The sequence below is a fragment of the Schistocerca cancellata genome, chromosome 2 (genome assembly GCF_023864275.1).
Source record: "Schistocerca cancellata isolate TAMUIC-IGC-003103 chromosome 2, iqSchCanc2.1, whole genome shotgun sequence".
Taxonomy (NCBI): domain Eukaryota; kingdom Metazoa; phylum Arthropoda; class Insecta; order Orthoptera; family Acrididae; genus Schistocerca; species Schistocerca cancellata.
In genome coordinates, this window is record NC_064627.1 from 1,098,159,610 (window position 1) to 1,098,184,995 (window position 25,386).

Here is a 25,386-nt window from a genome sequence, read left to right on the forward strand (position 1 = left end):
CCCTTAGTGTACCGAGAGGCAAGAGTGGCGTCAGCGTGTGGGACCGCATCATTATCGCTAAGCAACCACGAAACCGAAGGAAAAATGCAAAATGAAAGACGCCAACAGCACGTCGAGTTCCCAGCCGAGAACGCATCCAAATACTAACCACGGCCAACGATTCTTGACGCCGGTGAACAGACGAGAACCGCTGCACTACGCGCGGTATCGCCGTTGGCGACAGTATCGCGCGACGTGTAGACATCTTACTTCTTGTGAAGATCGCTTGTTATTTACCTGGCAGTGTCTCGCTGGAGGAAGCATTCTCTTTTAGGGGAGAAAAATAAAATGGCACTTGGTGCGGTCGAATACGTGGCATTTGTGTTCACAGCACGACGCTCTAACTTACTCAGCTTTCGAGCTACGCAATGTGGCACGTCTGCAGTCCAATACCCGATCCACCGTCTCATCCACCTTTATTACTGCCCTGACACTCATTTACACACATATCTGCTTTCGTTCACGTTTGCTCGCCTGATGCTTGGACCCCAAAAACCACAACACAAAGATATCGTAAATGCCGTGAGAATAATAAGACTCAGCAAACAAAAGGATGTTCGGCTACCAGGAATCGAATCCGGGCCTCGTGGCTGAAAGCCATGTCTCCTAACAGCTTTCCATTCTTTCTGACCGCCAGACAATCAGACTTGCAAGGCAAGCGCCATAGTCACTGCCGTTTCTAGTAGTATCTGTGGAACCTGTTCTTCCCGCATGTACGAAATTGGTAGTTTTGGAATATTTAAAATGCATTGTCAAATGTGGGGTTCGAACCCACGCTGCCCTCAGGGAACCAGAGCTTAAATCTGGCGCCTTAGACCGCTCGGCCAATCTGACGTGTGGGCGCAAAGTGTCTACTACCGCCGTTTCTAGGCATATCTCCAGAGCCTGACGGCGAAGTTAGCGTGTTTTTTTCTTGTGTGAAGGAAATACGTTGGTTTTAGAGTATTTAAAACGAGTTGTCAGATGTGAGGTTGCACCCCACCCTCACTTTCGGGAACCACAGCTTAAATATGGTGCCTTACACCATTGTTTTCCGTCGCCATCTGTCGTAAGTGGAACGAGCAGAACTGTAGTTATCAACATTCACATTGGCGCAGAGAAAACAAAAAACGACAGAAAAGGCCGTTCCCTAGCAACGGCTACGCTGTGCATTTCGCCCTCAGGGGAAGCTAATGATATGCTCCAGGCGAGCATCAAACTAACCAACTTAATATTGTGATACTTAGGTGCTTTCTACTTCTGGATTGGCACACATATGCTGAATCGACTCTGGATCATCAGTAAGTACGTCACATTAGATATTTGTTTTATCGCCCTGCTGTAAATTAAATGGCAGTTTTTCAACGGCTGTCAGTTCTGCTTCTAGTTACGCTACATCGCCCTAGCAGCACCTACGCACTGCGTTCAGATGTGCTCACTCCCGCTCTGGCGTTGAGCGCCTACAGCGCCATCGCCTTCGGCCTCTGATGGCAGGAGGGTAGCCGACATATCAGGGCGTGGGTGGGACGCAGCACAACGCGGTGGTGGTGTAACGGTCAGCATGGTTGCTTCCCAAGCAGTTGATCCGGGTTCGATTCCCGGCCACCGCACAAAAGGTACATTTTTCTTCTACGGGTATTCCACGTACCGAAACGCGATCTTCGAAACTGTGAAGTGTCGCGGTACGAATAGTTTTCCTTCGCCCCTCGTCTCAGTCCGTGCTGCCAGGGCGCTAGTCTGCGGTTTCGTTTCTCAGCGTCGTGTGTCTCCATGTGTCGACTTGTCTCGACTTTGCTCGGCTGACGCGAAAGCTGACGCTTGGAAATGGGCATATATGTAGAGGGCAGGCGCGAGAAACGACTGGGAGAGACCAAAAAACGACAAACACAAGACAGAACCTTTCATTGCTCGGCTGACGCGAAAGCTGACGCTTGGAAATGGGCATATACGTAGAGGGCAGGCGCGAGAAACGACTGGGAGAGACCAAAAAACGACAAACACACGACAGAACCTTTCATTTTATTGTGGCCACAGATTCGCCCCTTAGTGTACCGAGAGGCAAGAGTGGCGTCAGCGTGTGGGACCGCATCATTATCGCTAAGCAACCACGAAATCGAAGGAAAAATGCAAAATGAAAGACGCCAACAGCACGTCGAGTTCCCAGCCGAGAACGCATCCAAATACTAACCACGGCCAACGATTCTTGACGCCGGTGAACAGACGAGAACCGCTGCACTACGCGCGGTATCGCCGTTGGCGACAGTATCGCACGACGTGTAGACATCTTACTTCTTGTGAAGATCGCTTGTTATTTACCTGGCAGTGTCTCGCTGGAGGAAGCATTCTCTTTTAGGGGAGAAAAATAAAATGGCACTTGGTGCGGTCGAATACGTGGCATTTGTGTTCACAGCACGACGCTCTAACTTACTCAGCTTTCGAGCTACGCAATGTGGCACGTCTGCAGTCCAATACCCGATCCACCGTCTCATCCACCTTTATTACTGCCCTGACACTCATTTACACACATATCTGCTTTCGTTCACGTTTGCTCGCCTGATGCTTGGACCCCAAAAACCACAACACAAAGATATCGTAAATGCCGTGAGAATAATAAGACTCAGCAAACAAAAGGATGTTCGGCTACCAGGAATCGAATCCGGGCCTCGTGGCTGAAAGCCATGTCTCCTAACAGCTTTCCATTCTTTCTGACCGCCTGACAATCAGACTTGCAAGGCAAGCACCATAGTCACTGCCGTTTCTAGTAGTATCTGTTGAACCTGTTCTTCCCGCATGTACGAAATTGGTAGTTTTGGAATATTTAAAATGCATTATCAAATGTGGGGTTCGAACCCACGCTGCCCTCAGGGAACCAGAGCTTAAATCTGGCGCCTTAGACCGCTCGGCCAATCTGACGTATGGGCGCAAAGTGTCTACTACCGCCGTTTCTAGGCATATCTCCAGAGCCTGACGGCGAAGTTAGCGTGTTTTTTTCTTGTGTGAAGGAAATACGTTGGTTTTAGAGTATTTAAAACGAGTTGTCAGATGTGAGGTTGCACCCCACCCTCACTTTCGGGAACCACAGCTTAAATATGGTGCCTTACACCATTGTTTTCCGTCGCCATCTGTCGTAAGTGGAACGAGCAGAACTGTAGTTATCAACATTCACATTGGCGCAGAGAAAACAAAAAACGACAGAAAAGGCCGTTCCCTAGCAACGGCTACGCTGTGCATTTCGCCCTCAGGGGAAGCTATTGATATGCTCCAGGCGAGCATCAAACTAACCAACTTAATATTGTGATACTTAGGTGCTTTCTACTTCTGGATTGGCACACATATGCTGAATCGACTCTGGATCATCAGTAAGTACGTCACATTAGATATTTGTTTTATCGCCCTGCTGTAAATTAAATGGCAGTTTTTCAACGGCTGTCAGTTCTGCTTCTAGTTACGCTACATCGCCCTAGCAGCACCTACGCACTGCGTTCAGATGTGCTCACCCCCGCTCTGGCGTTGAGCGCCTACAGCGCCATCGCCTTCGGCCTCTGATGGCAGGAGGGTAGCCGATATATCAGGGCGTGGGTGGGACGCAGCACAACGCGGTGGTGGTGTAACGGTCAGCATGGTTGCTTCCCAAGCAGTTGATCCGGGTTCGATTCCCGGCCACCGCACAAAAGGTACTTTTTTCTTCTACGGGTATTCCACGTACCGAAACGCGATCTTCGAAACTGTGAAGTGTCGCGGTACGAATAGTTTTCCTTCGCCCCTCGTCTCAGTCCGTGCTGCCAGGGCGCTAGTCTGCGGTTTCGTTTCTCAGCGTCGTGTGTCTCCATGTGTCGACTTGTCTCGACTTTGCTCGGCTGACGCGAAAGCTGACGCTTGGAAATGGGCATATATGTAGAGGGCAGGCGCGAGAAACGACTGGGAGAGACCAAAAAACGACAAACACAAGACAGAACCTTTCATTGCTCGGCTGACGCGAAAGCTGACGCTTGGAAATGGGCATATACGTAGAGGGCAGGCGCGAGAAACGACTGGGAGAGACCAAAAAACGACAAACACACGACAGAACCTTTCATTTTATTGTGGCCACAGATTCGCCCCTTAGTGTACCGAGAGGCAAGAGTGGCGTCAGCGTGTGGGACCGCATCATTATCGCTAAGCAACCACGAAACCGAAGGAAAAATGCAAAATGAAAGACGCCAACAGCACGTCGAGTTCCCAGCCGAGAACGCATCCAAATACTAACCACGGCCAACGATTCTTGACGCCGGTGAACAGACGAGAACCGCTGCACTACGCGCGGTATCGCCGTTGGCGACAGTATCGCGCGACGTGTAGACATCTTACTTCTTGTGAAGATCGCTTGTTATTTACCTGGCAGTGTCTCGCTGGAGGAAGCATTCTCTTTTAGGGGAGAAAAATAAAATGGCACTTGGTGCGGTCGAATACGTGGCATTTGTGTTCACAGCACGACGCTCTAACTTACTCAGCTTTCGAGCTACGCAATGTGGCACGTCTGCAGTCCAATACCCGATCCACCGTCTCATCCACCTTTATTACTGCCCTGACACTCATTTACACACATATCTGCTTTCGTTCACGTTTGCTCGCCTGATGCTTGGACCCCAAAAACCACAACACAAAGATATCGTAAATGCCGTGAGAATAATAAGACTCAGCAAACAAAAGGATGTTCGGCTACCAGGAATCGAATCCGGGCCTCGTGGCTGAAAGCCATGTCTCCTAACAGCTTTCCATTCTTTCTGACCGCCTGACAATCAGACTTGCAAGGCAAGCACCATAGTCACTGCAGTTTCTAGTAGTATCTGTGGAACCTGTTCTTCCCGCATGTACGAAATTGGTAGTTTTGGAATATTTAAAATGCATTATCAAATGTGGGGTTCGAACCCACGCTGCCCTCAGGGAACCAGAGCTTAAATCTGCCGCCTTAGACCGCTCGGCCAATCTGACGTGTGGGCGCAAAGTGTCTACTACCGCCGTTTCTAGGCATATCTCCAGAGCCTGACGGCGAAGTTAGCGTGTTTTTTTCTTGTGTGAAGGAAATACGTTGGTTTTAGAGTATTTAAAACGAGTTGTCAGATGTGAGGTTGCACCCCACCCTCACTTTCGGGAACCACAGCTTAAATATGGTGCCTTACACCATTGTTTTCCGTCGCCATCTGTCGTAAGTGGAACGAGCAGAACTGTAGTTATCAACATTCACATTGGCGCAGAGAAAACAAAAAACGACAGAAAAGGCCGTTCCCTAGCAACGGCTACGCTGTGCATTTCGCCCTCAGGGGAAGCTATTGATATGCTCCAGGCGAGCATCAAACTAACCAACTTAATATTGTGATACTTAGGTGCTTTCTACTTCTGGATTGGCACACATATGCTGAATCGACTCTGGATCATCAGTAAGTACGTCACATTAGATATTTGTTTTATCGCCCTGCTGTAAATTAAATGGCAGTTTTTCAACGGCTGTCAGTTCTGCTTCTAGTTACGCTACATCGCCCTAGCAGCACCTACGCACTGCGTTCAGATGTGCTCACCCCCGCTCTGGCGTTGAGCGCCTACAGCGCCATCGCCTTCGGCCTCTGATGGCAGGAGGGTAGCCGATATATCAGGGCGTGGGTGGGACGCAGCACAACGCGGTGGTGGTGTAACGGTCAGCATGGTTGCTTCCCAAGCAGTTGATCCGGGTTCGATTCCCGGCCACCGCACAAAAGGTACTTTTTTCTTCTACGGGTATTCCACGTACCGAAACGCGATCTTCGAAACTGTGAAGTGTCGCGGTACGAATAGTTTTCCTTCGCCCCTCGTCTCAGTCCGTGCTGCCAGGGCGCTAGTCTGCGGTTTCGTTTCTCAGCGTCGTGTGTCTCCATGTGTCGACTTGTCTCGACTTTGCTCGGCTGACGCGAAAGCTGACGCTTGGAAATGGGCATATATGTAGAGGGCAGGCGCGAGAAACGACTGGGAGAGACCAAAAAACGACAAACACAAGACAGAACCTTTCATTGCTCGGCTGACGCGAAAGCTGACGCTTGGAAATGGGCATATACGTAGAGGGCAGGCGCGAGAAACGACTGGGAGAGACCAAAAAACGACAAACACACGACAGAACCTTTCATTTTATTGTGGCCACAGATTCGCCCCTTAGTGTACCGAGAGGCAAGAGTGGCGTCAGCGTGTGGGACCGCATCATTATCGCTAAGCAACCACGAAACCGAAGGAAAAATGCAAAATGAAAGACGCCAACAGCACGTCGAGTTCCCAGCCGAGAACGCATCCAAATACTAACCACGGCCAACGATTCTTGACGCCGGTGAACAGACGAGAACCGCTGCACTACGCGCGGTATCGCCGTTGGCGACAGTATCGCGCGACGTGTAGACATCTTACTTCTTGTGAAGATCGCTTGTTATTTACCTGGCAGTGTCTCGCTGGAGGAAGCATTCTCTTTTAGGGGAGAAAAATAAAATGGCACTTGGTGCGGTCGAATACGTGGCATTTGTGTTCACAGCACGACGCTCTAACTTACTCAGCTTTCGAGCTACGCAATGTGGCACGTCTGCAGTCCAATACCCGATCCACCGTCTCATCCACCTTTATTACTGCCCTGACACTCATTTACACACATATCTGCTTTCGTTCACGTTTGCTCGCCTGATGCTTGGACCCCAAAAACCACAACACAAAGATATCGTAATTGCCGTGAGAATAATAAGACTCAGCAAACAAAAGGATGTTCGGCTACCAGGAATCGAATCCGGGCCTCGTGGCTGAAAGCCATGTCTCCTAACAGCTTTCCATTCTTTCTGACCGCCAGACAATCAGACTTGCAAGGCAAGCACCATAGTCACTGCCGTTTCTAGTAGTATCTGTGGAACCTGTTCTTCCCGCATGTACGAAATTGGTAGTTTTGGAATATTTAAAATGCATTGTCAAATGTGGGGTTCGAACCCACGCTGCCCTCAGGGAACCAGAGCTTAAATCTGGCGCCTTAGACCGCTCGGCCAATCTGACGTGTGGGCGCAAAGTGTCTACTACCGCCGTTTCTAGGCATATCTCCAGAGCCTGACGGCGAAGTTAGCGTGTTTTTTTCTTGTGTGAAGGAAATACGTTGGTTTTAGAGTATTTAAAACGAGTTGTCAGATGTGAGGTTGCACCCCACCCTCACTTTCGGGAACCACAGCTTAAATATGGTGCCTTACACCATTGTTTTCCGTCGCCATCTGTCGTAAGTGGAACGAGCAGAACTGTAGTTATCAACATTCACATTGGCGCAGAGAAAACAAAAAACGACAGAAAAGGCCGTTCCCTAGCAACGGCTACGCTGTGCATTTCGCCCTCAGGGGAAGCTATTGATATGCTCCAGGCGAGCATCAAACTAACCAACTTAATATTGTGATACTTAGGTGCTTTCTACTTCTGGATTGGCACACATATGCTGAATCGACTCTGGATCATCAGTAAGTACGTCACATTAGATATTTGTTTTATCGCCCTGCTGTAAATTAAATGGCAGTTTTTCAACGGCTGTCAGTTCTGCTTCTAGTTACGCTACATCGCCCTAGCAGCACCTACGCACTGCGTTCAGAAGTGCTCACCCCCGCTCTGGCGTTGAGCGCCTACAGCGCCATCGCCTTCGGCCTCTGATGGCAGGAGGGTAGCCGATATATCAGGGCGTGGGTGGGACGCAGCACAATGCGGTGGTGGTGTAACGGTCAGCATGGTTGCTTCCCAAGCAGTTGACCCGGGTTCGATTCCCGGCCACCGCACAAAAGGTACTTTTTTCTTCTACGGGTATTCCACGTACCGAAACGCGATCTTCGAAACTGTGAAGTGTCGCGGTACGAATAGTTTTCCTTCGCCCCTCGTCTCAGTCCGTGCTGCCAGGGCGCTAGTCTGCGGTTTCGTTTCTCAGCGTCGTGTGTCTCCATGTGTCGACTTGTCTCGACTTTGCTCGGCTGACGCGAAAGCTGACGCTTGGAAATGGGCATATATGTAGAGGGCAGGCGCGAGAAACGACTGGGAGAGACCAAAAAACGACAAACACAAGACAGAACCTTTCATTGCTCGGCTGACGCGAAAGCTGACGCTTGGAAATGGGCATATACGTAGAGGGCAGGCGCGAGAAACGACTGGGAGAGACCAAAAAACGACAAACACACGACAGAACCTTTCATTTTATTGTGGCCACAGATTCGCCCCTTAGTGTACCGAGAGGCAAGAGTGGCGTCAGCGTGTGGGACCGCATCATTATCGCTAAGCAACCACGAAACCGAAGGAAAAATGCAAAATGAAAGACGCCAACAGCACGTCGAGTTCCCAGCCGAGAACGCATCCAAATACTAACCACGGCCAACGATTCTTGACGCCGGTGAACAGACGAGAACCGCTGCACTACGCGCGGTATCGCCGTTGGCGACAGTATCGCGCGACGTGTAGACATCTTACTTCTTGTGAAGATCGCTTGTTATTTACCTGGCAGTGTCTCGCTGGAGGAAGCATTCTCTTTTAGGGGAGAAAAATAAAATGGCACTTGGTGCGGTCGAATACGTGGCATTTGTGTTCACAGCACGACGCTCTAACTTACTCAGCTTTCGAGCTACGCAATGTGGCACGTCTGCAGTCCAATACCCGATCCACCGTCTCATCCACCTTTATTACTGCCCTGACACTCATTTACACACATATCTGCTTTCGTTCACGTTTGCTCGCCTGATGCTTGGACCCCAAAAACCACAACACAAAGATATCGTAATTGCCGTGAGAATAATAAGACTCAGCAAACAAAAGGATGTTCGGCTACCAGGAATCGAATCCGGGCCTCGTGGCTGAAAGCCATGTCTCCTAACAGCTTTCCATTCTTTCTGACCGCCAGACAATCAGACTTGCAAGGCAAGCACCATAGTCACTGCCGTTTCTAGTAGTATCTGTGGAACCTGTTCTTCCCGCATGTAAGAAATTGGTAGTTTTGGAATATTTAAAATGCATTGTCAAATGTGGGGTTCGAACCCACGCTCCCCTCAGGGAACCAGAACTTAAATCTGGCGCCTTAGACCGCGCGGCCAATCTGACGTGTGGGCGCAAAGTGTCTACTACCGCCGTTTCTAGGCATATCTCCAGAGCCTGACGGCGAAGTTAGCGTGTTTTTTTCTTGTGTGAAGGAAATACGTTGGTTTTAGAGTATTTAAAACGAGTTGTCAGATGTGAGGTTGCACCCCACCCTCACTTTCGGGAACCACAGCTTAAATATGGTGCCTTACACCATTGTTTTCCGTCGCCATCTGTCGTAAGTGGAACGAGCAGAACTGTAGTTATCAACATTCACATTGGCGCAGAGAAAACAAAAAACGACAGAAAAGGCCGTTCCCTAGCAACGGCTACGCTGTGCATTTCGCCCTCAGGGGAAGCTATTGATATGCTCCAGGCGAGCATCAAACTAACCAACTTAATATTGTGATACTTAGGTGCTTTCTACTTCTGGATTGGCACACATATGCTGAATCGACTCTGGATCATCAGTAAGTACGTCACATTAGATATTTGTTTTATCGCCCTGCTGTAAATTAAATGGCAGTTTTTCAACGGCTGTCAGTTCTGCTTCTAGTTACGCTACATCGCCCTAGCAGCACCTACGCACTGCGTTCAGATGTGCTCACCCCCGCTCTGGCGTTGAGCGCCTACAGCGCCATCGCCTTCGGCCTCTGATGGCAGGAGGGTAGCCGATATATCAGGGCGTGGGTGGGACGCAGCACAACGCGGTGGTGGTGTAACGGTCAGCATGGTTGCTTCCCAAGCAGTTGATCCGGGTTCGATTCCCGGCCACCGCACAAAAGGTACTTTTTTCTTCTACGGGTATTCCACGTACCGAAACGCGATCTTCGAAACTGTGAAGTGTCGCGGTACGAATAGTTTTCCTTCGCCCCTCGTCTCAGTCCGTGCTGCCAGGGCGCTAGTCTGCGGTTTCGTTTCTCAGCGTCGTGTGTCTCCATGTGTCGACTTGTCTCGACTTTGCTCGGCTGACGCGAAAGCTGACGCTTGGAAATGGGCATATATGTAGAGGGCAGGCGCGAGAAACGACTGGGAGAGACCAAAAAACGACAAACACAAGACAGAACCTTTCATTGCTCGGCTGACGCGAAAGCTGACGCTTGGAAATGGGCATATACGTAGAGGGCAGGCGCGAGAAACGACTGGGAGAGACCAAAAAACGACAAACACACGACAGAACCTTTCATTTTATTGTGGCCACAGATTCGCCCCTTAGTGTACCGAGAGGCAAGAGTGGCGTCAGCGTGTGGGACCGCATCATTATCGCTAAGCAACCACGAAACCGAAGGAAAAATGCAAAATGAAAGACGCCAACAGCACGTCGAGTTCCCAGCCGAGAACGCATCCAAATACTAACCACGGCCAACGATTCTTGACGCCGGTGAACAGACGAGAACCGCTGCACTACGCGCGGTATCGCCGTTGGCGACAGTATCGCGCGACGTGTAGACATCTTACTTCTTGTGAAGATCGCTTGTTATTTACCTGGCAGTGTCTCGCTGGAGGAAGCATTCTCTTTTAGGGGAGAAAAATAAAATGGCACTTGGTGCGGTCGAATACGTGGCATTTGTGTTCACAGCACGACGCTCTAACTTACTCAGCTTTCGAGCTACGCAATGTGGCACGTCTGCAGTCCAATACCCGATCCACCGTCTCATCCACCTTTATTACTGCCCTGACACTCATTTACACACATATCTGCTTTCGTTCACGTTTGCTCGCCTGATGCTTGGACCCCAAAAACCACAACACAAAGATATCGTAAATGCCGTGAGAATAATAAGACTCAGCAAACAAAAGGATGTTCGGCTACCAGGAATCGAATCCGGGCCTCGTGGCTGAAAGCCATGTCTCCTAACAGCTTTCCATTCTTTCTGACCGCCAGACAATCAGACTTGCAAGGCAAGCACCATAGTCACTGCCGTTTCTAGTAGTATCTGTGGAACCTGTTCTTCCCGCATGTACGAAATTGGTAGTTTTGGAATATTTAAAATGCATTGTCAAATGTGGGGTTCGAACCCACGCTCCCCTCAGGGAACCAGAACTTAAATCTGGCGCCTTAGACCGCTGGGCCAATCTTACGTGTGGGCGCAAAGTGTCTACTACCGCCGTTTCTAGGCATATCTCCAGAGCCTGACGGCGAAGTTAGCGTGTTTTTTTCTTGTGTGAAGGAAATACGTTGGTTTTAGAGTATTTAAAACGAGTTGTCAGATGTGAGGTTGCACCCCACCCTCACTTTCGGGAACCACAGCTTAAATATGGTGCCTTACACCATTGTTTTCCGTCGCCATCTGTCGTAAGTGGAACGAGCAGAACTGTAGTTATCAACATTCACATTGGCGCAGAGAAAACAAAAAACGACAGAAAAGGCCGTTCCCTAGCAACGGCTACGCTGTGCATTTCGCCCTCAGGAGAAGCTAATGATATGCTCCAGGCGAGCATCAAACTAACCAACTTAATATTGTGATACTTAGGTGCTTTCTACTTCTGGATTGGCACACATATGCTGAATCGACTCTGGATCATCAGTAAGTACGTCACATTAGATATTTGTTTTATCGCCCTGCTGTAAATTAAATGGCAGTTTTTCAACGGCTGTCAGTTCTGCTTCTAGTTACGCTACATCGCCCTAGCAGCACCTACGCACTGCGTTCAGAAGTGCTCACCCCCGCTCTGGCGTTGAGCGCCTACAGCGCCATCGCCTTCGGCCTCTGATGGCAGGAGGGTAGCCGATATATCAGGGCGTGGGTGGGACGCAGCACAATGCGGTGGTGGTGTAACGGTCAGCATGGTTGCTTCCCAAGCAGTTGACCCGGGTTCGATTCCCGGCCACCGCACAAAAGGTACTTTTTTCTTCTACGGGTATTCCACGTACCGAAACGCGATCTTCGAAACTGTGAAGTGTCGCGGTACGAATAGTTTTCCTTCGCCCCTCGTCTCAGTCCGTGCTGCCAGGGCGCTAGTCTGCGGTTTCGTTTCTCAGCGTCGTGTGTCTCCATGTGTCGACTTGTCTCGACTTTGCTCGGCTGACGCGAAAGCTGACGCTTGGAAATGGGCATATATGTAGAGGGCAGGCGCGAGAAACGACTGGGAGAGACCAAAAAACGACAAACACAAGACAGAACCTTTCATTGCTCGGCTGACGCGAAAGCTGACGCTTGGAAATGGGCATATACGTAGAGGGCAGGCGCGAGAAACGACTGGGAGAGACCAAAAAACGACAAACACACGACAGAACCTTTCATTTTATTGTGGCCACAGATTCGCCCCTTAGTGTACCGAGAGGCAAGAGTGGCGTCAGCGTGTGGGACCGCATCATTATCGCTAAGCAACCACGAAACCGAAGGAAAAATGCAAAATGAAAGACGCCAACAGCACGTCGAGTTCCCAGCCGAGAACGCATCCAAATACTAACCACGGCCAACGATTCTTGACGCCGGTGAACAGACGAGAACCGCTGCACTACGCGCGGTATCGCCGTTGGCGACAGTATCGCGCGACGTGTAGACATCTTACTTCTTGTGAAGATCGCTTGTTATTTACCTGGCAGTGTCTCGCTGGAGGAAGCATTCTCTTTTAGGGGAGAAAAATAAAATGGCACTTGGTGCGGTCGAATACGTGGCATTTGTGTTCACAGCACGACGCTCTAACTTACTCAGCTTTCGAGCTACGCAATGTGGCACGTCTGCAGTCCAATACCCGATCCACCGTCTCATCCACCTTTATTACTGCCCTGACACTCATTTACACACATATCTGCTTTCGTTCACGTTTGCTCGCCTGATGCTTGGACCCCAAAAACCACAACACAAAGATATCGTAAATGCCGTGAGAATAATAAGACTCAGCAAACAAAAGGATGTTCGGCTACCAGGAATCGAATCCGGGCCTCGTGGCTGAAAGCCATGTCTCCTAACAGCTTTCCATTCTTTCTGACCGCCAGACAATCAGACTTGCAAGGCAAGCACCATAGTCACTGCCGTTTCTAGTAGTATCTGTGGAACCTGTTCTTCCCGCATGTACGAAATTGGTAGTTTTGGAATATTTAAAATGCATTGTCAAATGTGGGGTTCGAACCCACGCTGCCCTCAGGGAACCAGAGCTTAAATCTGGCGCCTTAGACCGCTCGGCCAATCTGACGTGTGGGCGCAAAGTGTCTACTACCGCCGTTTCTAGGCATATCTCCAGAGCCTGACGGCGAAGTTAGCGTGTTTTTTTCTTGTGTGAAGGAAATACGTTGGTTTTAGAGTATTTAAAACGAGTTGTCAGATGTGAGGTTGCACCCCACCCTCACTTTCGGGAACCACAGCTTAAATATGGTGCCTTACACCATTGTTTTCCGTCGCCATCTGTCGTAAGTGGAACGAGCAGAACTGTAGTTATCAACATTCACATTGGCGCAGAGAAAACAAAAAACGACAGAAAAGGCCGTTCCCTAGCAACGGCTACGCTGTGCATTTCGCCCTCAGGGGAAGCTAATGATATGCTCCAGGCGAGCATCAAACTAACCAACTTAATATTGTGATACTTAGGTGCTTTCTACTTCTGGATTGGCACACATATGCTGAATCGACTCTGGATCATCAGTAAGTACGTCACATTAGATATTTGTTTTATCGCCCTGCTGTAAATTAAATGGCAGTTTTTCAACGGCTGTCAGTTCTGCTTCTAGTTACGCTACATCGCCCTAGCAGCACCTACGCACTGCGTTCAGATGTGCTCACCCCCGCTCTGGCGTTGAGCGCCTACAGCGCCATCGCCTTCGGCCTCTGATGGCAGGAGGGTAGCCGATATATCAGGGCGTGGGTGGGACGCAGCACAACGCGGTGGTGGTGTAACGGTCAGCATGGTTGCTTCCCAAGCAGTTGATCCGGGTTCGATTCCCGGCCACCGCACAAAAGGTACTTTTTTCTTCTACGGGTATTCCACGTACCGAAACGCGATCTTCGAAACTGTGAAGTGTCGCGGTACGAATAGTTTTCCTTCGCCCCTCGTCTCAGTCCGTGCTGCCAGGGCGCTAGTCTGCGGTTTCGTTTCTCAGCGTCGTGTGTCTCCATGTGTCGACTTGTCTCGACTTTGCTCGGCTGACGCGAAAGCTGACGCTTGGAAATGGGCATATATGTAGAGGGCAGGCGCGAGAAACGACTGGGAGAGACCAAAAAACGACAAACACAAGACAGAACCTTTCATTGCTCGGCTGACGCGAAAGCTGACGCTTGGAAATGGGCATATACGTAGAGGGCAGGCGCGAGAAACGACTGGGAGAGACCAAAAAACGACAAACACACGACAGAACCTTTCATTTTATTGTGGCCACAGATTCGCCCCTTAGTGTACCGAGAGGCAAGAGTGGCGTCAGCGTGTGGGACCGCATCATTATCGCTAAGCAACCACGAAACCGAAGGAAAAATGCAAAATGAAAGACGCCAACAGCACGTCGAGTTCCCAGCCGAGAACGCATCCAAATACTAACCACGGCCAACGATTCTTGACGCCGGTGAACAGACGAGAACCGCTGCACTACGCGCGGTATCGCCGTTGGCGACAGTATCGCGCGACGTGTAGACATCTTACTTCTTGTGAAGATCGCTTGTTATTTACCTGGCAGTGTCTCGCTGGAGGAAGCATTCTCTTTTAGGGGAGAAAAATAAAATGGCACTTGGTGCGGTCGAATACGTGGCATTTGTGTTCACAGCACGACGCTCTAACTTACTCAGCTTTCGAGCTACGCAATGTGGCACGTCTGCAGTCCAATACCCGATCCACCGTCTCATCCACCTTTATTACTGCCCTGACACTCATTTACACACATATCTGCTTTCGTTCACGTTTGCTCGCCTGATGCTTGGACCCCAAAAACCACAACACAAAGATATCGTAAATGCCGTGAGAATAATAAGACTCAGCAAACAAAAGGATGTTCGGCTACCAGGAATCGAATCCGGGCCTCGTGGCTGAAAGCCATGTCTCCTAACAGCTTTCCATTCTTTCTGACCGCCAGACAATCAGACTTGCAAGGCAAGCACCATAGTCACTGCCGTTTCTAGTAGTATCTGTGGAACCTGTTCTTCCCGCATGTACGAAATTGGTAGTTTTGGAATATTTAAAATGCATTGTCAAATGTGGGGTTCGAACCCACGCTGCCCTCAGGGAACCAGAGCTTAAATCTGGCGCCTTAGACCGCTCGGCCAATCTGACGTGTGGGCGCAAAGTGTCTACTACCGCCGTTTCTAGGCATATCTCCAGAGCCTGACGGCGAAGTTAGCGTGTTTTTTTCTTGTGTGAAGGAAATACGTTGGTTTTAGAGTATTTAAAACGAGTTGTCAGATGTGAGGTTGCACCCCACCCTCACTTTCGGGAACCACAGCTTAAATATGGTGCCTTACACCATTGTTTTCCGTCGCCATCTGTCGTAAGTGGAACGAGCAGAACTGTAGTTATCAACATTCACATTGGCGCAGAGAAAACAAAAAACGACAGAAAAGGCCGTTCCCTAGCAACGGCTACGCTGTGCATTTCGCCCTCAGGGGAAGCTAATGATATGCTCCAGGCGAGCATCAAACTAACCAACTTAATATTGTGATACTTAGGTGCTTTCTACTTCTGGATTGGCACACATATGCTGAATCGACTCTGGATCATCAGTAAGTACGTCACATTAGATATTTGTTTTATCGCCCTGCTGTAAATTAAATGGCAGTTTTTCAACGGCTGTCAGTTCTGCTTCTAGTTACGCTACATCGCCCTAGCAGCACCTACGCACTGCGTTCAGATGTGCTCACCCCCGCTCTGGCGTTGAGCGCCTACAGCGCCATCGCCTTCGGCCTCTGATGGCAGGAGGGTAGCCGATATATCAGGGCGTGGGTGGGACGCAGCACAACGCGGTGGTGGTGTAACGGTCAGCATGGTTGCTTCCCAAGCAGTTGATCCGGGTTCGATTCCCGGCCACCGCACAAAAGGTACTTTTTTCTTCTACGGGTATTCCACGTACCGAAACGCGATCTTCGAAACTGTGAAGTGTCGCGGTACGAATAGTTTTCCTTCGCCCCTCGTCTCAGTCCGTGCTGCCAGGGCGCTAGTCTGCGGTTTCGTTTCTCAGCGTCGTGTGTCTCCATGTGTCGACTTGTCTCGACTTTGCTCGGCTGACGCGAAAGCTGACGCTTGGAAATGGGCATATATGTAGAGGGCAGGCGCGAGAAACGACTGGGAGAGACCAAAAAACGACAAACACAAGACAGAACCTTTCATTGCTCGGCTGACGCGAAAGCTGACGCTTGGAAATGGGCATATACGTAGAGGGCAGGCGCGAGAAACGACTGGGAGAGACCAAAAAACGACAAACACACGACAGAACCTTTCATTTTATTGTGGCCACAGATTCGCCCCTTAGTGTACCGAGAGGCAAGAGTGGCGTCAGCGTGTGGGACCGCATCATTATCGCTAAGCAACCACGAAACCGAAGGAAAAATGCAAAATGAAAGACGCCAACAGCACGTCGAGTTCCCAGCCGAGAACGCATCCAAATACTAACCACGGCCAACGATTCTTGACGCCGGTGAACAGACGAGAACCGCTGCACTACGCGCGGTATCGCCGTTGGCGACAGTATCGCGCGACGTGTAGACATCTTACTTCTTGTGAAGATCGCTTGTTATTTACCTGGCAGTGTCTCGCTGGAGGAAGCATTCTCTTTTAGGGGAGAAAAATAAAATGGCACTTGGTGCGGTCGAATACGTGGCATTTGTGTTCACAGCACGACGCTCTAACTTACTCAGCTTTCGAGCTACGCAATGTGGCACGTCTGCAGTCCAATACCCGATCCACCGTCTCATCCACCTTTATTACTGCCCTGACACTCATTTACACACATATCTGCTTTCGTTCACGTTTGCTCGCCTGATGCTTGGACCCCAAAAACCACAACACAAAGATATCGTAAATGCCGTGAGAATAATAAGACTCAGCAAACAAAAGGATGTTCGGCTACCAGGAATCGAATCCGGGCCTCGTGGCTGAAAGCCATGTCTCCTAACAGCTTTCCATTCTTTCTGACCGCCAGACAATCAGACTTGCAAGGCAAGCACCATAGTCACTGCCGTTTCTAGTAGTATCTGTGGAACCTGTTCTTCCCGCATGTACGAAATTGGTAGTTTTGGAATATTTAAAATGCATTGTCAAATGTGGGGTTCGAACCCACGCTGCCCTCAGGGAACCAGAGCTTAAATCTGGCGCCTTAGACCGCTCGGCCAATCTGACGTGTGGGCGCAAAGTGTCTACTACCGCCGTTTCTAGGCATATCTCCAGAGCCTGACGGCGAAGTTAGCGTGTTTTTTTCTTGTGTGAAGGAAATACGTTGGTTTTAGAGTATTTAAAACGAGTTGTCAGATGTGAGGTTGCACCCCACCCTCACTTTCGGGAACCACAGCTTAAATATGGTGCCTTACACCATTGTTTTCCGTCGCCATCTGTCGTAAGTGGAACGAGCAGAACTGTAGTTATCAACATTCACATTGGCGCAGAGAAAACAAAAAACGACAGAAAAGGCCGTTCCCTAGCAACGGCTACGCTGTGCATTTCGCCCTCAGGGGAAGCTAATGATATGCTCCAGGCGAGCATCAAACTAACCAACTTAATATTGTGATACTTAGGTGCTTTCTACTTCTGGATTGGCACACATATGCTGAATCGACTCTGGATCATCAGTAAGTACGTCACATTAGATATTTGTTTTATCGCCCTGCTGTAAATTAAATGGCAGTTTTTCAACGGCTGTCAGTTCTGCTTCTAGTTACGCTACATCGCCCTAGCAGCACCTACGCACTGCGTTCAGATGTGCTCACCCCCGCTCTGGCGTTGAGCGCCTACAGCGCCATCGCCTTCGGCCTCTGATGGCAGGAGGGTAGCCGATATATCAGGGCGTGGGTGGGACGCAGCACAACGCGGTGGTGGTGTAACGGTCAGCATGGTTGCTTCCCAAGCAGTTGATCCGGGTTCGATTCCCGGCCACCGCACAAAAGGTACTTTTTTCTTCTACGGGTATTCCACGTACCGAAACGCGATCTTCGAAACTGTGAAGTGTCGCGGTACGAATAGTTTTCCTTCGCCCCTCGTCTCAGTCCGTGCTGCCAGGGCGCTAGTCTGCGGTTTCGTTTCTCAGCGTCGTGTGTCTCCATGTGTCGACTTGTCTCGACTTTGCTCGGCTGACGCGAAAGCTGACGCTTGGAAATGGGCATATATGTAGAGGGCAGGCGCGAGAAACGACTGGGAGAGACCAAAAAACGACAAACACAAGACAGAACCTTTCATTGCTCGGCTGACGCGAAAGCTGACGCTTGGAAATGGGCATATACGTAGAGGGCAGGCGCGAGAAACGACTGGGAGAGACCAAAAAACGACAAACACAAGACAGAACCTTTCATTTTATTGTGGCCACAGATTCGCCCCTTAGTGTACCGAGAGGCAAGAGTGGCGTCAGCGTGTGGGACCGCATCATTATCGCTAAGCAACCACGAAACCGAAGGAAAAATGCAAAATGAAAGACGCCAACAGCACGTCGAGTTCCCAGCCGAGAACGCATCCAAATACTAACCACGGCCAACGATTCTTCACGCCGGTGAACAGACGAGAACCGCTGCACTACGCGCGGTATCGCCGTTGGCGACAGTATCGCGCGACGTGTAGACATCTTACTTCTTGTGAAGATCGCTTGTTATTTACCTGGCAGTGTCTCGCTGGAGGAAGCATTCTCTTTTAGGGGAGAAAAATAAAATGGCACTTGGTGCGGTCGAATACGTGGCATTTGTGTTCACAGCACGACGCTCTAACTTACTCAGCTTTCGAGCTACGCAATGTGGCACGTCTGCAGTCCAATACCCGATCCACCGTCTCATCCACCTTTATTACTGCCCTGACACTCATTTACACACATATCTGCTTTCGTTCACGTTTGCTCGCCTGATGCTTGGACCCCAAAAACCACAACACAAAGATATCGTAAATGCCGTGAGAATAATAAGACTCAGCAAACAAAAGGATGTTCGGCTACCAGGAATCGAATCCGGGCCTCGTGGCTGAAAGCCATGTCTCCTAACAGCTTTCCATTCTTTCTGACCGCCAGACAATCAGACTTGCAAGGCAAGCACCATAGTCACTGCCGTTTCTAGTAGTATCTGTGGAACCTGTTCTTCCCGCATGTACGAAATTGGTAGTTTTGGAATATTTAAAATGCATTGTCAAATGTGGGGTTCGAACCCACGCTGCCCTCAGGGAACCAGAGCTTAAATCTGGCGCCTTAGACCGCTCGGCCAATCTGACGTGTGGGCGCAAAGTGTCTACTACCGCCGTTTCTAGGCATATCTCCAGAGCCTGACGGCGAAGTTAGCGTGTTTTTTTCTTGTGTGAAGAAAATACGTTGGTTTTAGAGTATTTAAAACGAGTTGTCAGATGTGAGGTTGCACCCCACCCTCACTTTCGGGAACCACAGCTTAAATATGGTGCCTTACACCATTGTTTTCCGTCGCCATCTGTCGTAAGTGGAACGAGCAGAACTGTAGTTATCAACATTCACATTGGCGCAGAGAAAACAAAAAACGACAGAAAAGGCCGTTCCCTAGCAACGGCTACGCTGTGCATTTCGCCCTCAGGGGAAGCTAATGATATGCTCCAGGCGAGCATCAAACTAACCAACTTAATATTGTGATACTTAGGTGCTTTCTACTTCTGGATTGGCACACATATGCTGAATCGACTCTGGATCATCAGTAAGTACGTCACATTAGATATTTGTTTTATCGCCCTGCTGTAAATTAAATGGCAGTTTTTCAACGGCTGTCAGTTCTGCTTCTAGTTACGCTACATCGCCCTAGCAGCACCTACGCACTGCGTTCAGAAGTGCTCACCCCCGCTCTGGCGTTGAGCGCCTACAGCGCCATCGCCTTCGGCCTCTGATGGCAGGAGGGTAGCCGATATATCAGGGCGTGGGTGGGACGCAGCACAATGCGGTGGTGGTGTAACGGTCAGCATGGTTGCTTCCCAAGCAGTTGACCCGGGTTCGATTCCCGGCCACCGCACAAAAGGTACTTTTTTCTTCTACGGGTATTCCACGTACCGAAACGCGATCTTCGAAACTGTGAAGTGTCGCGGTACGAATAGTTTTCCTTCGCCCCTCGTCTCAGTCCGTGCTGCCAGGGCGCTAGTCTGCGGTTTCGTTTCTCAGCGTCGTGTGTCTCCATGTGTCGACTTGTCTCGACTTTGCTCGGCTGACGCGAAAGCTGACGCTTGGAAATGGGCATATATGTAGAGGGCAGGCGCGAGAAACGACTGGGAGAGACCAAAAAACGACAAACACAAGACAGAACCTTTCATTGCTCGGCTGACGCGAAAGCTGACGCTTGGAAATGGGCATATACGTAGAGGGCAGGCGCGAGAAACGACTGGGAGAGACCAAAAAACGACAAACACACGACAGAACCTTTCATTTTATTGTGGCCACAGATTCGCCCCTTAGTGTACCGAGAGGCAAGAGTGGCGTCAGCGTGTGGGACCGCATCATTATCGCTAAGCAACCACGAAACCGAAGGAAAAATGCAAAATGAAAGACGCCAACAGCACGTCGAGTTCCCAGCCGAGAACGCATCCAAATACTAACCACGGCCAACGATTCTTGACGCCGGTGAACAGACGAGAACCGCTGCACTACGCGCGGTATCGCCGTTGGCGACAGTATCGCGCGACGTGTAGACATCTTACTTCTTGTGAAGATCGCTTGTTATTTACCTGGCAGTGTCTCGCTGGAGGAAGCATTCTCTTTTAGGGGAGAAAAATAAAATGGCACTTGGTGCGGTCGAATACGTGGCATTTGTGTTCACAGCACGACGCTCTAACTTACTCAGCTTTCGAGCTACGCAATGTGGCACGTCTGCAGTCCAATACCCGATCCACCGTCTCATCCACCTTTATTACTGCCCTGACACTCATTTACACACATATCTGCTTTCGTTCACGTTTGCTCGCCTGATGCTTGGACCCCAAAAACCACAACACAAAGATATCGTAAATGCCGTGAGAATAATAAGACTCAGCAAACAAAAGGATGTTCGGCTACCAGGAATCGAATCCGGGCCTCGTGGCTGAAAGCCATGTCTCCTAACAGCTTTCCATTCTTTCTGACCGCCAGACAATCAGACTTGCAAGGCAAGCACCATAGTCACTGCCGTTTCTAGTAGTATCTGTGGAACCTGTTCTTCCCGCATGTACGAAATTGGTAGTTTTGGAATATTTAAAATGCATTGTCAAATGTGGGGTTCGAACCCACGCTGCCCTCAGGGAACCAGAGCTTAAATCTGGCGCCTTAGACCGCTCGGCCAATCTGACGTGTGGGCGCAAAGTGTCTACTACCGCCGTTTCTAGGCATATCTCCAGAGCCTGACGGCGAAGTTAGCGTGTTTTTTTCTTGTGTGAAGGAAATACGTTGGTTTTAGAGTATTTAAAACGAGTTGTCAGATGTGAGGTTGCACCCCACCCTCACTTTCGGGAACCACAGCTTAAATATGGTGCCTTACACCATTGTTTTCCGTCGCCATCTGTCGTAAGTGGAACGAGCAGAACTGTAGTTATCAACATTCACATTGGCGCAGAGAAAACAAAAAACGACAGAAAAGGCCGTTCCCTAGCAACGGCTACGCTGTGCATTTCGCCCTCAGGGGAAGCTAATGATATGCTCCAGGCGAGCATCAAACTAACCAACTTAATATTGTGATACTTAGGTGCTTTCTACTTCTGGATTGGCACACATATGCTGAATCGACTCTGGATCATCAGTAAGTACGTCACATTAGATATTTGTTTTATCGCCCTGCTGTAAATTAAATGGCAGTTTTTCAACGGCTGTCAGTTCTGCTTCTAGTTACGCTACATCGCCCTAGCAGCACCTACGCACTGCGTTCAGATGTGCTCACCCCCGCTCTGGCGTTGAGCGCCTACAGCGCCATCGCCTTCGGCCTCTGATGGCAGGAGGGTAGCCGATATATCAGGGCGTGGGTGGGACGCAGCACAACGCGGTGGTGGTGTAACGGTCAGCATGGTTGCTTCCCAAGCAGTTGATCCGGGTTCGATTCCCGGCCACCGCACAAAAGGTACTTTTTTCTTCTACGGGTATTCCACGTACCGAAACGCGATCTTCGAAACTGTGAAGTGTCGCGGTACGAATAGTTTTCCTTCGCCCCTCGTCTCAGTCCGTGCTGCCAGGGCGCTAGTCTGCGGTTTCGTTTCTCAGCGTCGTGTGTCTCCATGTGTCGACTTGTCTCGACTTTGCTCGGCTGACGCGAAAGCTGACGCTTGGAAATGGGCATATATGTAGAGGGCAGGCGCGAGAAACGACTGGGAGAGACCAAAAAACGACAAACACAAGACAGAACCTTTCATTGCTCGGCTGACGCGAAAGCTGACGCTTGGAAATGGGCATATACGTAGAGGGCAGGCGCGAGAAACGACTGGGAGAGACCAAAAAACGACAAACACACGACAGAACCTTTCATTTTATTGTGGCCACAGATTCGCCCCTTAGTGTACCGAGAGGCAAGAGTGGCGTCAGCGTGTGGGACCGCATCATTATCGCTAAGCAACCACGAAACCGAAGGAAAAATGCAAAATGAAAGACGCCAACAGCACGTCGAGTTCCCAGCCGAGAACGCATCCAAATACTAACCACGGCCAACGATTCTTGACGCCGGTGAACAGACGAGAACCGCTGCACTACGCGCGGTATCGCCGTTGGCGACAGTATCGCGCGACGTGTAGACATCTTACTTCTTGTGAAGATCGCTTGTTATTTACCTGGCAGTGTCTCGCTGGAGGAAGCATTCTCTTTTAGGGGAGAAAAATAAAATGGCACTTGGTGCGGTCGAATACGTGGCATTTGTGTTCACAGCACGACGCTCTAACTTACTCAGCTTTCGAGCTACGCAATGTGGCACGTCTGCAGTCCAATACCCGATCCACCGTCTCATCCACCTTTATTACTGCCCTGACACTCATTTACACACATATCTGCTTTCGTTCACGTTTGCTCGCCTGATGCTTGGACCCCAAAAACCACAACACAAAGATATCGTAAATGCCGTGAGAATAATAAGACTCAGCAAACAAAAGGATGTTCGGCTACCAGGAATCGAATCCGGGCCTCGTGGCTGAAAGCCATGTCTCCTAACAGCTTTCCATTCTTTCTGACCGCCAGACAATCAGACTTGCAAGGCAAGCACCATAGTCACTGCCGTTTCTAGTAGTATCTGTGGAACCTGTTCTTCCCGCATGTACGAAATTGGTAGTTTTGGAATATTTAAAATGCATTGTCAAATGTGGGGTTCGAACCCACGCTGCCCTCAGGGAACCAGAGCTTAAATCTGGCGCCTTAGACCGCTCGGCCAATCTGACGTGTGGGCGCAAAGTGTCTACTACCGCCGTTTCTAGGCATATCTCCAGAGCCTGACGGCGAAGTTAGCGTGTTTTTTTCTTGTGTGAAGGAAATACGTTGGTTTTAGAGTATTTAAAACGAGTTGTCAGATGTGAGGTTGCACCCCACCCTCACTTTCGGGAACCACAGCTTAAATATGGTGCCTTACACCATTGTTTTCCGTCGCCATCTGTCGTAAGTGGAACGAGCAGAACTGTAGTTATCAACATTCACATTGGCGCAGAGAAAACAAAAAACGACAGAAAAGGCCGTTCCCTAGCAACGGCTACGCTGTGCATTTCGCCCTCAGGGGAAGCTAATGATATGCTCCAGGCGAGCATCAAACTAACCAACTTAATATTGTGATACTTAGGTGCTTTCTACTTCTGGATTGGCACACATATGCTGAATCGACTCTGGATCATCAGTAAGTACGTCACATTAGATATTTGTTTTATCGCCCTGCTGTAAATTAAATGGCAGTTTTTCAACGGCTGTCAGTTCTGCTTCTAGTTACGCTACATCGCCCTAGCAGCACCTACGCACTGCGTTCAGATGTGCTCACCCCCGCTCTGGCGTTGAGCGCCTACAGCGCCATCGCCTTCGGCCTCTGATGGCAGGAGGGTAGCCGATATATCAGGGCGTGGGTGGGACGCAGCACAACGCGGTGGTGGTGTAACGGTCAGCATGGTTGCTTCCCAAGCAGTTGATCCGGGTTCGATTCCCGGCCACCGCACAAAAGGTACTTTTTTCTTCTACGGGTATTCCACGTACCGAAACGCGATCTTCGAAACTGTGAAGTGTCGCGGTACGAATAGTTTTCCTTCGCCCCTCGTCTCAGTCCGTGCTGCCAGGGCGCTAGTCTGCGGTTTCGTTTCTCAGCGTCGTGTGTCTCCATGTGTCGACTTGTCTCGACTTTGCTCGGCTGACGCGAAAGCTGACGCTTGGAAATGGGCATATATGTAGAGGGCAGGCGCGAGAAACGACTGGGAGAGACCAAAAAACGACAAACACAAGACAGAACCTTTCATTGCTCGGCTGACGCGAAAGCTGACGCTTGGAAATGGGCATATACGTAGAGGGCAGGCGCGAGAAACGACTGGGAGAGACCAAAAAACGACAAACACAAGACAGAACCTTTCATTTTATTGTGGCCACAGATTCGCCCCTTAGTGTACCGAGAGGCAAGAGTGGCGTCAGCGTGTGGGACCGCATCATTATCGCTAAGCAACCACGAAACCGAAGGAAAAATGCAAAATGAAAGACGCCAACAGCACGTCGAGTTCCCAGCCGAGAACGCATCCAAATACTAACCACGGCCAACGATTCTTGACGCCGGTGAACAGACGAGAACCGCTGCACTACGCGCGGTATCGCCGTTGGCGACAGTATCGCGCGACGTGTAGACATCTTACTTCTTGTGAAGATCGCTTGTTATTTACCTGGCAGTGTCTCGCTGGAGGAAGCATTCTCTTTTAGGGGAGAAAAATAAAATGGCACTTGGTGCGGTCGAATACGTGGCATTTGTGTTCACAGCACGACGCTCTAACTTACTCAGCTTTCGAGCTACGCAATGTGGCACGTCTGCAGTCCAATACCCGATCCACCGTCTCATCCACCTTTATTACTGCCCTGACACTCATTTACACACATATCTGCTTTCGTTCACGTTTGCTCGCCTGATGCTTGGACCCCAAAAACCACAACACAAAGATATCGTAAATGCCGTGAGAATAATAAGACTCAGCAAACAAAAGGATGTTCGGCTACCAGGAATCGAATCCGGGCCTCGTGGCTGAAAGCCATGTCTCCTAACAGCTTTCCATTCTTTCTGACCGCCAGACAATCAGACTTGC

General features: G+C 49.9%; 23 non-coding genes across 23 annotated transcripts; 12 read left to right on the top strand and 11 right to left on the bottom strand.

The window, feature by feature from the left end:
- Window positions 1-789: 789 nt before the first annotated feature.
- On the bottom strand, window positions 790-873 carry Trnal-uaa (transfer RNA leucine (anticodon UAA)). Its single transcript has one exon. It is a non-coding gene; the product is annotated as a tRNA-Leu (tRNA).
- Window positions 874-1,556: 683 nt separating this feature from the next.
- Trnag-ccc (transfer RNA glycine (anticodon CCC)) lies at window positions 1,557-1,628 on the top strand. The gene has a single exon. It is a non-coding gene; the product is annotated as a tRNA-Gly (tRNA).
- Window positions 1,629-2,847: 1,219 nt separating this feature from the next.
- Window positions 2,848-2,931, bottom strand: Trnal-uaa (transfer RNA leucine (anticodon UAA)). Its single transcript has one exon. It is a non-coding gene; the product is annotated as a tRNA-Leu (tRNA).
- A 683-nt stretch (window positions 2,932-3,614) lies between these two features.
- Window positions 3,615-3,686, top strand: Trnag-ccc (transfer RNA glycine (anticodon CCC)). The gene has a single exon. It is a non-coding gene; the product is annotated as a tRNA-Gly (tRNA).
- Window positions 3,687-5,672: 1,986 nt separating this feature from the next.
- Window positions 5,673-5,744, top strand: Trnag-ccc (transfer RNA glycine (anticodon CCC)). Its single transcript has one exon. It is a non-coding gene; the product is annotated as a tRNA-Gly (tRNA).
- Window positions 5,745-6,963: 1,219 nt separating this feature from the next.
- Trnal-uaa (transfer RNA leucine (anticodon UAA)) lies at window positions 6,964-7,047 on the bottom strand. The gene has a single exon. It is a non-coding gene; the product is annotated as a tRNA-Leu (tRNA).
- Window positions 7,048-7,730: 683 nt separating this feature from the next.
- On the top strand, window positions 7,731-7,802 carry Trnag-ccc (transfer RNA glycine (anticodon CCC)). The gene has a single exon. It is a non-coding gene; the product is annotated as a tRNA-Gly (tRNA).
- A 1,219-nt stretch (window positions 7,803-9,021) lies between these two features.
- Trnal-uaa (transfer RNA leucine (anticodon UAA)) lies at window positions 9,022-9,105 on the bottom strand. The gene has a single exon. It is a non-coding gene; the product is annotated as a tRNA-Leu (tRNA).
- Window positions 9,106-9,788: 683 nt separating this feature from the next.
- Trnag-ccc (transfer RNA glycine (anticodon CCC)) lies at window positions 9,789-9,860 on the top strand. Its single transcript has one exon. It is a non-coding gene; the product is annotated as a tRNA-Gly (tRNA).
- Window positions 9,861-11,079: 1,219 nt separating this feature from the next.
- On the bottom strand, window positions 11,080-11,163 carry Trnal-uaa (transfer RNA leucine (anticodon UAA)). Its single transcript has one exon. It is a non-coding gene; the product is annotated as a tRNA-Leu (tRNA).
- A 683-nt stretch (window positions 11,164-11,846) lies between these two features.
- On the top strand, window positions 11,847-11,918 carry Trnag-ccc (transfer RNA glycine (anticodon CCC)). Its single transcript has one exon. It is a non-coding gene; the product is annotated as a tRNA-Gly (tRNA).
- Window positions 11,919-13,137: 1,219 nt separating this feature from the next.
- Window positions 13,138-13,221, bottom strand: Trnal-uaa (transfer RNA leucine (anticodon UAA)). Its single transcript has one exon. It is a non-coding gene; the product is annotated as a tRNA-Leu (tRNA).
- Window positions 13,222-13,904: 683 nt separating this feature from the next.
- On the top strand, window positions 13,905-13,976 carry Trnag-ccc (transfer RNA glycine (anticodon CCC)). The gene has a single exon. It is a non-coding gene; the product is annotated as a tRNA-Gly (tRNA).
- A 1,219-nt stretch (window positions 13,977-15,195) lies between these two features.
- Window positions 15,196-15,279, bottom strand: Trnal-uaa (transfer RNA leucine (anticodon UAA)). Its single transcript has one exon. It is a non-coding gene; the product is annotated as a tRNA-Leu (tRNA).
- A 683-nt stretch (window positions 15,280-15,962) lies between these two features.
- Window positions 15,963-16,034, top strand: Trnag-ccc (transfer RNA glycine (anticodon CCC)). The gene has a single exon. It is a non-coding gene; the product is annotated as a tRNA-Gly (tRNA).
- A 1,219-nt stretch (window positions 16,035-17,253) lies between these two features.
- On the bottom strand, window positions 17,254-17,337 carry Trnal-uaa (transfer RNA leucine (anticodon UAA)). Its single transcript has one exon. It is a non-coding gene; the product is annotated as a tRNA-Leu (tRNA).
- Window positions 17,338-18,020: 683 nt separating this feature from the next.
- Trnag-ccc (transfer RNA glycine (anticodon CCC)) lies at window positions 18,021-18,092 on the top strand. The gene has a single exon. It is a non-coding gene; the product is annotated as a tRNA-Gly (tRNA).
- Window positions 18,093-19,311: 1,219 nt separating this feature from the next.
- On the bottom strand, window positions 19,312-19,395 carry Trnal-uaa (transfer RNA leucine (anticodon UAA)). Its single transcript has one exon. It is a non-coding gene; the product is annotated as a tRNA-Leu (tRNA).
- A 683-nt stretch (window positions 19,396-20,078) lies between these two features.
- Window positions 20,079-20,150, top strand: Trnag-ccc (transfer RNA glycine (anticodon CCC)). Its single transcript has one exon. It is a non-coding gene; the product is annotated as a tRNA-Gly (tRNA).
- Window positions 20,151-21,369: 1,219 nt separating this feature from the next.
- Trnal-uaa (transfer RNA leucine (anticodon UAA)) lies at window positions 21,370-21,453 on the bottom strand. Its single transcript has one exon. It is a non-coding gene; the product is annotated as a tRNA-Leu (tRNA).
- A 683-nt stretch (window positions 21,454-22,136) lies between these two features.
- Trnag-ccc (transfer RNA glycine (anticodon CCC)) lies at window positions 22,137-22,208 on the top strand. The gene has a single exon. It is a non-coding gene; the product is annotated as a tRNA-Gly (tRNA).
- Window positions 22,209-23,427: 1,219 nt separating this feature from the next.
- Window positions 23,428-23,511, bottom strand: Trnal-uaa (transfer RNA leucine (anticodon UAA)). Its single transcript has one exon. It is a non-coding gene; the product is annotated as a tRNA-Leu (tRNA).
- A 683-nt stretch (window positions 23,512-24,194) lies between these two features.
- Trnag-ccc (transfer RNA glycine (anticodon CCC)) lies at window positions 24,195-24,266 on the top strand. Its single transcript has one exon. It is a non-coding gene; the product is annotated as a tRNA-Gly (tRNA).
- The last annotated feature ends 1,120 nt before the right edge of the window (window positions 24,267-25,386 follow it).